Source organism: Diadema antillarum, unplaced genomic scaffold, assembly GCF_040938485.1.
Source record: "Diadema antillarum isolate AM-2024a unplaced genomic scaffold, OU_Dant_1.0 seq00001802_RagTag, whole genome shotgun sequence".
Taxonomy (NCBI): domain Eukaryota; kingdom Metazoa; phylum Echinodermata; class Echinoidea; order Diadematoida; family Diadematidae; genus Diadema; species Diadema antillarum.
This window is the reverse complement of record NW_027272478.1, coordinates 138,954-154,822: the sequence shown is the minus strand read 5'-3', so window position 1 is coordinate 154,822 and position 15,869 is coordinate 138,954. Positions and strand designations below refer to the sequence as shown.

The following is a 15,869-nucleotide window of genomic DNA, read 5'->3' as shown; positions in this document are numbered from 1 at the left end:
CTCTTCCAGTCTTGGTATGTAAAGCTCATTTCCACCTGCTCATGTTTTTGATAGAATGTGAATGAGTTATGTTTTGTGTAAATTTGAAATCATAATATGACTAAATAATCTGAGAGTGGTCAAAGTTAATTGTAGGAGCCTGTCTTTGCCTGTTCAATGAACTATGCATCTGAAGATTGTAGAACAAAAAATTGTCCAGACTATAGAAAAAACTGTGACTAGGTTTGACCATAACTTGAAGTGTTTACAAACTCGCAATCCATCCCATTTACCAGCTGTCTTTAGGTCAGAATATGTCAATAATACTTGTGCCATTGTTCATGCTCCATTGCAGAGTGATAAATTTCTACACACATTGCAATTTCATGTTCATGGTTACTAAGGATCTCTTAAGTGCAAAACACACCATTGATATGACTTCCTTTGAGACAGTGTAAAGACCGACTCCATCCCAAACACGTTCTTTGTCTGTTCGAATGCTTAGGGGGGAGAGGGTGAGGGACACTTGTGTTGGGTCTGGAGGCACAGACTAGCCTCACACCCGAGCTGGGCCTAATGTAACACTGGACTTGACTGCATCTGGCAGGGTCGTCGCCGGGGGTCGCGGGGAGAAACGGTAAAGCCCCCGAGGTCCCGAGGTCCCGAAGACTTCCCAGCCACGAAGCAAACGTTTGCCCTAGCTTGACACTGTGTCAATAGGGTGATGGGGGGCGGAGGATGCAGAGCGGAGGATGCAGAGCGGGAAATGAAGATGGGAAGGGGGAGGGCAAGGAAGGACAGAGGGTGGATGAAGGTGGTTAAAGGCATTATTTACAATTTGCAGGTGAAACAAAAACCAGCTTTAGTGCTTCATAGTATAGTTCTAAAATGTGAGTTAGGGATAGAAACAACCACTGTAAAAATGTTAATCAGTAGGCCTATTACAGGCATGATATTCTGTAGATTTAAATCTGATTTAAGATTTTTTTCTCAAGTTTATACATTATTTGCTTTTTCCATGTATCAAAATCACCTGAAAATTTTGATTTCTGATTTCTGATTTTTTCAACATACCTCAATATCATCCCTGATATTATCAATGCTAAGTATTGTTAAATATCCAAACTGTGAACAATAGTTATAATAACATTATTTCGAGAATAAACCATCCACAGTTGTGGTTTATTGAGAAAAATAGTGATATCTCCTTATATTTTAGGCTTTGCCGTGAAATTCTTATATGGTAGGATGTTCTGTGATACAACTGGCCTACACATATGCATCAAATGTGATAACTCATTTTTTTTTTTAATCACTGCTTCCAATTATAAACAATACCTTTAAAGGCTTGAGGATGTATAAGGGGCAGGGGTCCCTGTGAGAGAGAGAGAGAGAGAGAGAGAGATGGAGAGATCATGTCATGTTGCCAGCGTCAATGAATGTGGCATTTATGAGGACACAAAGTGGAAACAGGAAGACAGTGAGAGAGAGAGGGTTAGAGAAAGAGAGTGAAGAAGAGAAAGGAAAAGAGGATGAGAGAGAGGGTATTGCCCCCTTCCATTGAATATGACATTGATGAGGAAATGATAATGGGGTGGAGGAAACAAGAAGAGGAGGAGGAAGAGCAGTGAGTGAGGGGGAGATAGAAAAACAGTGAGCTCCTTTTGTGGTGTGATGTGACAGTTCCTTTGAAATAGGTAAGGAGAAAGAGATAACAAAGGAGAGAAGAGAAAAGCCTGGTGTTAGAGGCAGTCGCCATCTTCATATTTACGCACTTATTGTTTCCCTCGTTTATATATGATGATATAATTTTTGGAGTAATTTTTAGCTGGCTAACACAACTCCCCTGGGAAAGTCTTGTAAAATAACTTTCAGAAGTTTCTTATGCCCTGTTCTGATAAAACTTCAACCACCCTGTTTGTTGTATGATTTTACTCTATCCATGTAGTAGATGATGCACTTTTTAAGCAATCATCTCTCTCTCTTATGGCATGGTGCATCCTCTTTCCTCTCATTGTTCATCTGTTCTCTCTTCTGTCCATCTCTTTCAACGCCATCACCTGTTCATGTGACATACTGATGCCCTATCCCCATTGTTAGAGTTCAGCTGCAGGTGTATCGCCTCTCTCCACGCCGTGGCCATCACGTCACACACAAACATACTCACAAACCACTCCTGAAAAGTGAGGGGAAAACATATTTGGCAAATCTAAATATACACGTGTATATAAATTGGTAGACAAATATTCTTGCCCTGAAATTGGAATCCAGGGGTAACGCTGAAGTGATGTGGGGGGGGGGGGGGATGTAAAGATGGAGGAACCGGTAACTCGTTGAGTTGATTTACATCGCAGGCAGGGTTTAGCTAGAAAAAAAACTATCAGATAAATGGATAAAGAGAGAGGGAGAGAATGAGAAGGGAGGGAAAAATGAAAACAAAAGTGAGTTTGGAAGAGGAGAGAAAGTGGGAGAAGTTGAAGGAGGAGGAGGAGGAGGAGGAGGAGGAGGGAGAGAGGAAGGCACATGTGTGACCTCAAGAATAGAGAGCTTAGAGGGGTGGATTGGTTTGTTTTTCTGTTGCTGTTAGGCAATTTGGGGCGAATTCTGCCAAGTGCAAGGTTCATTCTGTCTGGGGATCGATCACGCCTCAGAGTTTGTCGCACTGGCTTCTTTTCTTTCTTTCTTTTTTCGCTCCTTTGCCCCCAAAGTTTTCAACTTTCATGTTTAATCCCTCCCATTGTGGTAAAGAATGGACCGAGTGAACTTTTAAATTGATGCATTCACGTTACCCTACATTTGAAAGAAGTGTATGGAAATTTGAATCAGACTTATAGTTATGCAACAGTTTGGATTATTAGATAATGATAATAGTAATGATGATAATAATACATGTACAGGGTACTTATAATGCGCCAATTCCACCTAGCTAACATGCTCAAGGCGCAGTAGAAGAAGTAACTTATAAAATACAAAATACCTGATTTGGAGAGATATCAACTTCAATTTTTTGCAACCAGTCACTAAAATATTCATGTGTATGGTGTATACTATTTTTTTTTTTGATATACTATAGCTATGTTTCATAAATGTAGTAATTGCAGTATTCACTCATTAGCCCATATTACCTGTTTGTTTTGTCATTCTGGATTTTATATCAGAATTTGCATGGCTAGATTCTGCGTAAATACCTGGATCATTCACATACACATCACTGCAAAGTCTTCGGGCCTAGCGCATCAGTTCAGAGATGAAATTAGTGGATTTATATCACCTACATTCACCTTTTTTGTGTAATTTCTGTATTGATATTTACTATGAAAGCTGAATTTTGGGCTTTGGCATGTCTTTTGCATAGATTTTGCCTCTTGGTGTAGAACCATAACTCTGCTCTGTCACCAATGTAGTAGTGTCCATGCTGTGAATAGTGCACTCTTAGCCGGCATAAGAGTGTTCATGGGAACACTCTGTTTGAACAATTTTTTCTCGTCGTAGTTTCACATCGCAACATTCTATCAGAAGATCAACACCCTTGATTTAATCAGTCGAGTGTATTCCTTGATGGCAGTCTGTGTGCTGATCGAGTTCTTCAACCCCCTCTCTCTCTCTCCCTCAATGTTTGTCTAACCCAGAGACAGCGTCTGGAATTATCTTTGCTGGTGTAGCAGGAGACTATTAATGGGGATCGGAAGGAAATTATTCCGCATACTCTTGAAATTAATATCAATATTGGTCTACCAGGGGGGACAATGACCTCGTATTGGCATGAACTTGTTTTGCTGCAATGGTATTACTTCCTTATCTCCTTACCCAAATTGTAATCAGTTCCAAACCGAGTGTCTTCCTTTTAAATACCTCCTCTTGTATTTTTTGCCTTGTTAATATCTTCTGCCTCATCATATTGTAATCAAGTGCATCTTCTTTTTCTTGTTGAGATATTTACTTTGTACTCAGAAGATATCTTGTGCTTATCAGACTGCTCAAGTTGTCGTCAGCTTAAAGTCAAGTGTATCTTCCTATTAAGATATCCATTCAAGAGTTAACTCGACTTTTGCATGACCATTGTTGAATATTGTCTGGCTGCAGGTAATTGCTAGACCATTTTTGTTTTGTTTTGTTTTGAAGGATATTAGGATTATTTGATTAATTCTTTAACTTGCTGTAGTAGACTTTGATATCATTTGTATGTTTTGTGTGTGTCTGCTCTGGTGTGTGTGTGTGTGTCTGTGTGGGTGTGGGATGAAATGCTTCCAAATATGACACAAATGCAAACACTCTGCTTGAGAGTCACTTTGTCATATGTGATTTTTCTTTTATGGACAACTTTATGCCTCTTTTGTGTTTGCTTTGATACCACAAGAGAAAGAAATACTGAGGATTATGAAATCATATATATTTCAAATAACTTCAAAGTTCAGTCAACCTTTTTGGAGTTTTAGACACGGAGAGAATCGATGCTTTGATGGAACATGGCTTTCCATTTCTCTGCTCTTTATTTGCAAATTTGCTCATGAATACTTTGCACTTCCAGAACATATCATTCTGTTCCCCAGCATGTGCTGGCCAATTTCTCCTCATGGTATGATGCGTGCATGTGTCTTGTGTATTCATCATATTATGTGCTCATTTATTCTTATCATTACCATTCCTCCTCCTTCTCCTCCTCCTTCTACCCCTTCCTCATCTTCTATCTCCTTTCTATAGAATTATATTATTACTTCAAAATAACTACGTACTATGAAATGACATTTGTTTACGTTTTTGTTTAAATTCGTCACAATCATGTAATTTATTTTGGTTTGATTTGAGAAGCAGAATTAATATGAAGGAATGAAGGAAGGACTTTGTAATTGAATTATCGTTTTGTCTCCTTCTCCTCCTCCTTCTCTCTCCTCGATCCTCCTCCAGGTTCCATCCTTGAGATGCTGATGAAGAGTGACCCCGCCCACTTTCTCTGTAGACCCAGTCGCAATGGATACCAGCCTCAGCTAGCAACGCTTCTCTGGCTGCTAGCCACGCTTCTCACATTACTGTGTGAACGCGCTTCTTGCAGGTAACTTATTCGTGCATCCTCTCTTAATATGCGTATGTACCAATGTATGTATGTTTTATATGCATGTTTCCATATGTGTGTTATGCCTTTCTATTTGGAATGTGTTATTGATGCATTTACTAATTTTTTCCTTGTATGAGAAGTGTGATTGACAGATTGCAGTTGTCATGATTATACACAATATATATTTATTTTAATGTTTCAGGTACATATTGTTTTGTACATATTTTTTTTTCATAAAAACAGTGATATTTGAAACGAAAACCATGACATCATACAGAAACTTCTACAAGACACCAATTATGATCTGAATTCACTAAGAAGAGCCCAAGAGTCTTAGAGGAAAATAGGCATACCATGTATATGTACAGATTAAGGGTTATCTGTCATGCAGTTTCCCACAGGAAGGTAATATGAGAGGAATAATATATATACCAATAATACCACAATCTAACCTTGATATCCCATGGACTCTTGTGGAGACCCCAAAGCAGAAGATATATATGCCTATGATACCTTTAGACCATTGTAATATGTCTGAGAAATTTCACACCAGTAGCACGAGTGAGCATCCAATGAATTCAGTCCTCATTGACACATCCACATATATCTAGCTTCTTGTTTATATTTCTCTCTTAGATACTCTTGGAATTATTTCCCTTTTAAAGTAAATTGCACTCACATGGCACTTCATAAGGGCCTCTTGGTTTGGCACTCCATAGAGCTTCCCCCCCCCCCCCCAATATGTGAAACCTTCCAGAACTTCTTTTTGTTAAAGTCAGCGTCATTCCCTTTCAACCGCTCCTGCCGAACTTTGAAGAGAGATTGAACATGACAAGGAAAAAATATAGAGAAACAAAAAACAAAGAAAAGGAAGAACAAAATAGAGGAATTCAAATCTGTCTAGTCTCTTTCAAAGACCTTCTTGCCTTTTTAGCATCCTCAGTAGAGAGCAAAGGAAGCTGAAACTTATCTTTGAATACAATAATATTATCACTCGTGAATTGAGAAAAACCAAAGCTAGGACACTACTTCTGCTGAATAATTATACATTTGATAATTCACTCCATCCACTGAAATTGATAAAAACGTAGCCATCGGCCAGCAGTGCAAAAGACAATGTATATATTCGCAGTGAACTTTGATATTGTTGTTGTATTTGTGTTGTTGTTGTCATCATCATTGTCGTTGTTGTCGTCATAGTCGTTGTTGTTCTTGTTTAACCGAGCTCTGCTGACTGGTTGTGCTTTTTACTCCCAAAACACTGGCAGTAGATATTTGGTGAGTTAAAGATATAAGTTAAGAATTCAGTAAGTTAGCACTTCTCATGTGCGCATGAGTGGAAAAAGGTAATTTGTGATATGGTCATGTTGGTTTTTAAATTCACTGAGATGAGTATCGCTGATGTAATGATTATTCATGATGTAATGATTATTCATGATGTAAGATTATTCATGATGTAACTTCCTTATAAATGGTGCTTGTTAGCACGTCGACCTGACAGCAATATCGACCTAAACATTTTGTGAAAGCATTCAATGCAAATCAAAGAAATGGATACTTCCCCAAGTGTAAATTGATAGACATCGATTCTTGTCAACTGGGGGGCATTTCATGAAGCGTTTTGGTCGGAATATTTTTCAGACAAACTAGTTACAAGCTACTGAAATCCTGCAGCTGATTGGCTGAGTAGCATATTTGTCGTGACAACTTTGTCGGACAAAATGCTTCATGAAATCCCCCCCTGGTCTATGCAGGTTCATTCTTTGTTTTGAACCTGACTTCCTTATCCATAATGGTAGACAAGCTTAATAAGGTGCCCAACCACATGAGTAATTTTTTTCCCTCTCAGCCAGGTAAGATGAATTTCGCATGTTTTTATTCCATGGAATCAGGAGAAAAATTACTGGAACATATGGCATGCAGAAATATTCGCATGCTTTTATTTTTGCGCTAGCTTCTGGGTGCACAAAATAAGCGATGATTTCCAAGCCGTGAAAATTTCCACTTTTGCCGTACCTCCTTGGCTTGACTAATATCCAGTGACAACTCTCAGCTAGCTCCTCCTTTTTTTTCAATTCATTTTCATACTTTCTTGTATATCAATAATACATAAAAGTAACAGCACAAGTTTGTTTGTTTTTTAAATTTGTCAACAAATATACAAAAAAATACATACATGATAACACAGTAATCATAATGATAACTGGGAGAAATCAAAATGGGGTTGATACAAAGAGAAGTATGATAGGACCTACATGAAAGCAAGTTTGTTTGGCTGTAAGCCTCAGATAATCAGTGTTTGTGACAGAGAAACAGAGAGAATGGATAGAAGTTCAGACCAGGTGATTAAGGTACCAAATAAGAGAATCGGGCTATGTCTATATGATTAAGGAAATAAAGGAAAAAGAAAACTATACTAAAATGCAAACCCGACTTGTGACCAGGCTATCATTTCTTTCCAAAATAGGACATGATTTACATATAGGGCCTACTTAAATATACACCTAACTCAGGGCTCTACACTAACGGTGGTCCCGGTGGCCCGGGGCCACCAAAAATGCACGTCGGGCCACCAAAATTTCAGAAATGAAGACTTTGGTGCCTGATCGGGCCACCAAAAAAGGTTGATGTTTGCCTTTGGGCCACCAAAAATAAAAGTTAGTGTGGAGCCCTGCCTAACTGTTATAGCATTAAAACTATCACAAGGTTACTGTAAAACATGATATATTCGGTGGCACGAAATTTTCACGAATTGGAGCCGACGGCCTTTTTCGTGGCATGAAATTTTCGTGATTTGCCACCTGGCCATTTCATGCATATAGTGTAGACAAGAAATTTCGCTGTGCATTTTAATTTCGCGAATCTTGGCGCTTGTGCAATTCGCGAAATTAAAATGCACGCGAACATTCCTCGTTTTACAGTATGTTCAGCAGAACACAGAAAGTGACATATACAGCTATGAAGTCATTTGTTGCCTGCCGTCAAGTCTCTGGTAGAAAAGAGAAATTATTCTGGCCTTTGAGAAAGGCTAGGATCTATTCCCTCCCCCCACCCTACTCTTGCAACATTCCATATTGTCCTGAGGGGGTATCGAACAACGTCAGTGTTGATTTTCACCGTGTGGTTGTTTGCTACATTCCAAAATGAGGATTTATGGAGTGCTGGAGTGCCGAAAAACACACCTCTCTCTCTCTTGCTCTTCTTCCATTTTTTCATCTCTCTCTCTTTCTCTATATTTACTTTCATCCTTGTCTTTTTATATCAGAGGCTTGTAATTGATGTTTTCGGCAACATTACAAAAGAAACATTTGAGCTTGTTGCCAAACTTCAGACTTCACACCTGACATATTTTTAAGATTAGCTTGTAAAGCAGACCCTTCCCCCCCCCCCCCCACACAAAAAAAAGGAGAGGATATATGTAGTAATTTGACCCCAAAACATGTCGCAAGTCATAATCCCAAGAAATGTTTCCCACTCATCCAGCCAGCAGGAAAACAATGCCATGTGTTCTGGATTGAATGTTTCATCATCAAGCACCACTGCGCGGTTCTGTGTTGTGCAAATTATTCTCGAAATGTTTGAAGTCTTGTGATTATTATGTGAGGTTATGACCTCTAGATCTGTGGGTATGTGTAGACCCATTGGCTGACATAAGCCTGGAATCGCACTGAAATTATGAAATGCCTGAAGAAGAGCTCCGTAGCATCTTTATTGGTGATGATTTATAGTGCTTCATTTACTCCATGTTTGATTTGAGTTGAGTCAGGTAAAATCAGACAGCAGTGTAAAATTCCATCTGCATTTGACATGTGATATGATAGAAAGGCTGCATTTATGAACTTTCCCATGTTTTGAAACACGTTTTCAATATCCATTATCAAAAACGTGTTTGCAAAGGCCTTTTCGGTTTCATCACATTTTTTTGAGTTGTTGCATTCATCAACTCTGTTGTGAGTCGATTCGAAAGCCTTGTCATTGTGCAGCTTCATTGCACTGAGTGTTTGACCTGAGGAGCAGAGGTGTGTAGTTAGCAGGGGTTGGCATGGACGGGTCCCGAGCCATTACGCATTTCAAAAACGGACTTTGCCTTTATCAACTCTACAGAAAAAAGATGTCTTGCTCAAACGCGTTTGTGATCACACTTTTGTGGCGTTTTCAGAAAATGCGTTTTCTATGAAACCCAATAATCGAAACAGCTTTGCGTTATCAACTGCCCAAAACTCCATCAAAGTTATATGTTCCTTGAAGGTTGTTTTGGAAACCTTAATTCTGCACCGGAAGTGAGTTGATATACGTCTCGTCTCGGAATCATTAAGTGCCACATGTTTTTCATGGAATCATGTATGGCAAGTTACAATGTAGGTGTGGTACTAATGCCAATCTCGTGATCTTTTGCTTCAGCATTTATGCAGTAGCCATGAGGAGAATTATTGCGCATGGTTCTAAAATAATTGTGGAATTTTGGGGGATTTAGATCAGGATGCTAATCACACCATCTAGTGAGTCTTATGTGTCCACACAGGCAAAAAATCTCGAGATTTGGATGGAGATGCAATTATTGCAAATTTTGATCACTAATTTACATCAGTGTGAATCTCACTTATTGTATCTCTCTCCTGCAGAGACTAAAATGTGTGAGAATGTGGATGAAAACTGTTTAGACTTCTACACATACATGTACCATTCTGAGATCTCCATTATATAGAATGTGGAAGATCATTGTCATCGCTATGTGGGGGATTCCTCCCTTTATTCGTGAGAGTAATTTGTGTTCGCTTCCCCATCAGTTCTGAGAAAACAAAATGAAAGCTGCCCTTCCCATGTAGCTATAGGATAGTTAATACTATAAAAGAATATACTATGAGTGTCCCAGCTGTTTGAAAATAGTCTCTAATTGGGACAGGTTAGAGACGATTTCTCGATAAAAAGTGTTATGGACAAATCGTCCTAAAGTCTTGAAGACAGGCTAGTTGGTGATGATGGTGTATTGGGGGGGGGGGGGGGTGAAAGTGGCAAGCATCTGTCTTGTAGACAGCATGTCTCCCTCTTTGCCTTTTTCTATTTATCTCTCTCTAGCTCTATCATTTCTTTCCATGTTCCCTCTCTTGATTCTATTTCTCTCTCTCTATATATATATATATATCTTTTCCATCTCTCCTCTCTTTCTCTTCCATTTTCTCTATCTACTTCTATATATCTTATTCCATCATTTCTCCTCTCTTTTATTCTCTCTCTCTACTTCTATATATCTCTTTCCATCCCTTTTCTCTCCTATTTCTTTCTATTTTCCTCTATATATCTCTTTCCATCTCCCCCCTCTTCTATTGCTTTCTATCTACCTCTATCATATCTCTTTCCATCTCTCCTCTTTTCTCTCTTCTATTTCTCTCTATCTACCTCCACATATCTCTTTCCATCTCCCCCTTCTCTTCTATATCTCTCTATCTACCGCTTCATCTCTCTCTATATATATATTTCTATATATCTCTCCCTCTATTCCTCCCCATCTCTTCATCCTGCTGTATCAAGCTGAGCGGGGGCACAGAACGGACCCCCTGCCTTCGCTATCTCATTACGGGACGAGGGGGAGAGAGCCGCGGAGAGGCTGCACCAAATTTGCAACAGTATCCAGAAACCCCCGACTCCGGCTGGGAGGAGAGTCGTGACCGGGGCGCAAACCGAAATTGGTCTCCTCCACACCTCTACCAAACATCCCCAGAATGAGTCTTACATTGTATGAAGAATCGCGGCCTTTATTCTTCATCCAAGATTAAGCCGCACGAAAACATTCCTCTCAAGTTTCCTATCACCAACAATGATAGTCTCTACCTGAGCTTCTCCACGCAAAATTAGCAATTAAACCCCCACCTAGAGTAATCAGATGCTTTCCCTTATTCACTGACTAAGATTTAGGCATCAAGTTGATACAATCAATTGCTGTGATCATCTATTCGTGTCAGAGATACATGATGTCTTCTGAGGCCTTTTATGATGTTCATCTATTCCATCTTGGCTGTGTGAGATTTTACGGTGAACCTATTCATCAAGGTTCAAGTCCCTAAATCACTCATGCTTTCATCATTCTGACAAGTATTACATTGCATACTTAATGATTAAAGCCACGTTAAGGCTGCCTTTAAAGAGCATATCATCCTCTTTCCAGACCCCGGCATTTTTGCATCCTTTTTAGGAGGCATGAATGTAGCTGTAATGCAGCCTACCATAAGCTATGCATCTGAATTATCAAGTGTCTTTTCCTGCAGCCAATACCATTCAAGTTTTTCTTTGATTTGGGGCAAAAATGGGTCCTCCCAATTCCAGAGGAAATGTGCAGATCTAAATTTTGGCTTTTTTTTTCCAGCAGGTCAGAATCATTACATGATCTTGTAAAGCACTACTTTTGTGATTTTTTATCTGTTTGTTGTGGGATGAACTTTTGTTTGAAAGTGGGATGGACAGATTGTGGAATGAGTGAGCAGAGAATGGCAGGGAGACTTAGTATCTTGTGGAAGATGGAGAATGTGAAGGTTGTAGGTGATACCAGTACACTCCATGCAGTACCATGTACGAATGCTTGGACATGTATGTTGGTGTTTACACTCTGTACAATCTTGGACTGCTCAGCGCATTTGTGTAGGTGTTTGAAGAAAATATCGGTCGGAAACTGTGTCTCGGAGAACTGGCCTCTTTGACGGTTGTGTAGACAGGGCAGTGAAGAGAATACTGATAATGTTGGTTTAAAGCTGTTTGGTTTTTGTCTCAAAGACAATGTGTGAGAAGACCGGTGTATATCCCACAGTGCATTGCATTTAGTGTGGACCTGCGTCTGCCTTCTGCTAACACAGCACAGGCTTAATGGCATTGTAGGGGAAATCTACCGTACCGTGTGATACCGTGTGATCGCAATCTGGCCCGTAATTGTTTTGACCAGGTAGGGACGATTGGAGATGGAAGGGAATTAGTCCTGATGCACAGTGACGGAATGAGGACATCTTGGAAGAACAAAGTGAAGGGTGTCATCCTTTGAAGAATCCCTGGAGGAAGTTTTTTTTCTTTTTTCGGGATGATTTATGGGGGGGAATTTTCCTCGAGAGGACCTTGAGTCATTGCACTATCAAGACCGGGATCGATTGGTTTGGAGACAGGGGTCAAAACAAATGCCCTTCTGCCTTCGTGATTGCGCTTTAGCTGAGCAAACAGGAGAGAGTCATGTGTGAACGGAACGTTTAGCATTGCGATTATGCCCCTTCGTGTTAAAGACCCCCTCCCCCGGTTGCCTATTACCGCTTCATCAGCGAGTGCTTACCCCACAGGACACGATTTTGCGGCCTCCCGGCATGGTGTCGGGGTTTTCTCGTGGCGGCGTGCCAGCGGTTGCCGTTGCCACGGCCAGCCGCATAAAAAAAGTTTTTTTTCTTTCTTTGATCTAATCGACAGAAAAAACCAACACTGTCGGTTTCACCATTGGTGAGGAAAGGAATTTCTCTTTCCCATTTCCTACCCCCCTTTCCTCCCCCCCTTTTTTTCTGGCTTTGAATTGTTTTCATCTATGCCTACCATCGTGCTCATTCTTTCTAGAGACCCAAGATTCCGACTTCATGCTGAGATTAAATATGGCTGCATGGGGTAATAGTGCCACACAGAGCTGTTGGTGTCACAGAAAGATGCAGTTGTCACGGCGATAATGCATATGTGGCATGGCAGATGAATCACACCCTGTACTGTCTATGATCTCACTTTCAGTTGTAGAAAACTGCTGTGGTGTTCAGTATGTAGGAGAATAGTCATACTGTAGGTCTTATATTTTGGCTTTACATGTATATTCTTGTGAATTCCTGAAGTCAACTGCTATGCGTGTAGGCCTATTTGTAATATGAAAAGCCCATCAGAGAATTGCCTTTAGTAACACAGGGGATTGAGCTTCATTCTTATCCTTTTGGTTGTGGTTCTTGATCACAAACCAAAACCTCTTTTGCAGGTTGTCCCTAAAGTACAAGTCCTGATTTGCAAAACTGTGAGGCAAAATATAGATTTAAATACACCATGTCATATGTGACCCTGCACCTCAAAATAAACAAAGAGTCGCCAGACATGAATTTTTAGTTAAGACCATATTCTGAAAGAGCAGACTTTAAGCTTTAAAATGATGTATAATTCAAAATCAAATGGATTCTCCTAACCTATCTAAATAATGGAAAGAAAGAACAAACTCAAGAAAAGTGTGAACTGAGAAAAGAGGCTCTGAAGTACAGTGTCTATTCAAGCGCTTAATCTTTACCAAACCGTGCTGGCTGTGCGATGAATGGGAGAAAAAAAAACAGGAAGTAAACCATCAGAGTAACAACAATGAAGGGAATATCAAATTCAAACTTAAATTAAGCATGCCTCATTAACACATTCTGTCCATAATTAATGCAAACTTTCAAAGCAGTAGCACTATCCTTTCAAAAGTTATTAGAGTTGAAATTGAAGAGTGTGGACAAGGTTTTTTCAGAAATGAAAAAGGGATTCTAAAGATACACATAATCACACTATTCTACCAAAAAATGTTCGAGATAAAACTGCTAAAAAAATCACACTTTCCTGCCCGTTTTTATGATACCAAATTTTAGCATAATGTAAAAGAAGACCCGCTCTTTCAGAAAAATATGAAAAAGTCAAGTTCGGCTAGGTTGACCCATTTCACTTATTTTTAGTCCTCACGCAAAATCAGTGTGTGCGACTTTATGTTCGTTTTGAGGTGCACGGTCACATATCATCTATTTCCACTGGCACACCATTTGTATGCAATCTCAATGCTATGTTTTAAAGGGACAATTCTGCAAGGACTGTGCAGTTACAATACGACATATCCTTCCCCTTTGGGCATTCAAGATGGTTAGGCCCCTTCTATATTGAGTGGTGTATCTTGTGTGCAAACCGATCATCCTCGCAGCTCACTAATTTGCATATTCATATCACTGTTTTGAAAAACTGTTTTTGCAAAAAGTACCGAACATTCACAACTTCATCCAGAGCATTACTTGCGAATTGAATTATTGACAGAGTAATTCTGTATACATTGTATTTCATTTTTCATGTATTTTTATGTTTTTTCATACTTTTATTGAGGTATATTTTATAATTCTTTTTGTGCAATGTTTATCAGTTGCTCATCTTACATCTTATACCAGTTGACTTGTACTTCTTTTTAATACTGGTTTCCACATTATTATTTGATGTTATTATCATAATTATTAGATATTTTTGCATGAAATATCCTTCCAAGATCACATGAGTTAAGTAGAGGACTTAACTAATTTACTTATCTCCTCCATTATGACTTATTCAAATAGTAACTTTTTAGTAGCATTTTTATTGTGGTTGTTTTTTCTTTTATCTCTTTTCATCCATGTATCAGTAGCATCAAGTATTGTGTTATGGCAGCTGGGCTTCAAAAAAGAATTAATTTTCAGAAACCAAATAATATCCCGTTTGATGTCTTTTGAACTTTGTGAAAGGATATCTCTCAATTATTATTTTGTCTTCTTTTTTCATCGCTTCCTCCCTCATCCAGATGTTTGCACCCGAGTTTCCGACGGGAGCCTACCTCAGAGGTCGTGCGGCCATTCAGCCGGGTCAAGCTGCGCTGCACGACGCAGGTCAAGGAGGCGCAGATCACGTGGACGCTCAACGGCGACGACATCGCCGACTTCCCCAACATCGCCGTCAGCGGTGGCTCCCTCCTCATCCGGAACTTTGAGAGTGAGGAGGGGATGTTCTCCCACGTGGGGCGACTACCAGTGCATCGCCAGGACGACTGTCGGGAGCATAGCTAGCAGGATAGCCCGACTAGATGTAGCATGTGAGTCTGACACACTTAACGATGTGGATTCAGATACAATACAGTGAAGTCCTGTTTTAATAAACGTGGTTTATAATGAAATTCGAAATTATGACAAAGTAAAAAATTCAGGCCTTGAAATCATTAGCTATATATCTTTACATTCTTTATTTGTTCAGCTATAATGAAATTTTCGATATAATGGAAGAAAATTTGTCAGTCCCGAAGACTTCATTGTAATAGGAGTCAACTGTACGGGACTACAAGTTTTGTCTCTGTTTTTTGTTGCATTCACAGATAACCTGTCAGATATCCCGCCATAAAAAACTTTGACTAAATATCATTATCCTTGTTATTATATTCCTTGTTAGATAATATACAAGTCTGATTTCATTGTTACAATTTTCCATCATTGTTATCATTGCTATGACAGCTTTTGAAATAAGAAGATCACTTCTCATATATTGTCTACATTCTCCATATTTTTCTGTTCATATCTCCAGATATTAAAAAATTCACAGAGATACCTCCAGCGGAGATTATAGCATACGAAGGAGGGATGGCGGTGATTCCCCTGCACACTGCCAGAAAGTTTGCCCTCAGCAAGGATGGAATACAGTTTCAAGAACAAGTGGATAACAGAAAGTACAGGTGAGACGCACAAGTCCCAGATGTATGCCATCCGCTGAAAGAGAACAGAAGCATAAGAGTACACAGTAGCTACTGGCTGGACCAGTGACATCAGTTAGGCGCGATAGACAAATAGAACAGACAAATTGATGGATTGAGTGAAGGAAAAAACATGCTTCTTCCCATTTATGTTCACTCTTTAGTAGTCCAGATTGGAGTTTTTGCAAAAAGAGGTGGCACTCTTTGGGAAAGTTTTCATTTTGCTGGGTATAATGCTATTGTGGAAGCTATAGGAAAACTGCTGAACACCTGTTCCTTGATGTTATTCCAGGGATGGATAGATAGATAGATAGATAGATAGATAGATAGATAGATAGTTTGTAG

At 39.5% G+C, this 15,869-nt stretch overlaps 1 pseudogene; it reads left to right on the top strand.

Moving 5' to 3' along the window:
• The first annotated feature begins 1,568 nt into the window (after positions 1-1,568).
• LOC139712408 (cell adhesion molecule-related/down-regulated by oncogenes-like) overlaps positions 1,569-15,869 on the top strand; it is a 29,238-nt pseudogene continuing 14,937 nt past the window's right edge.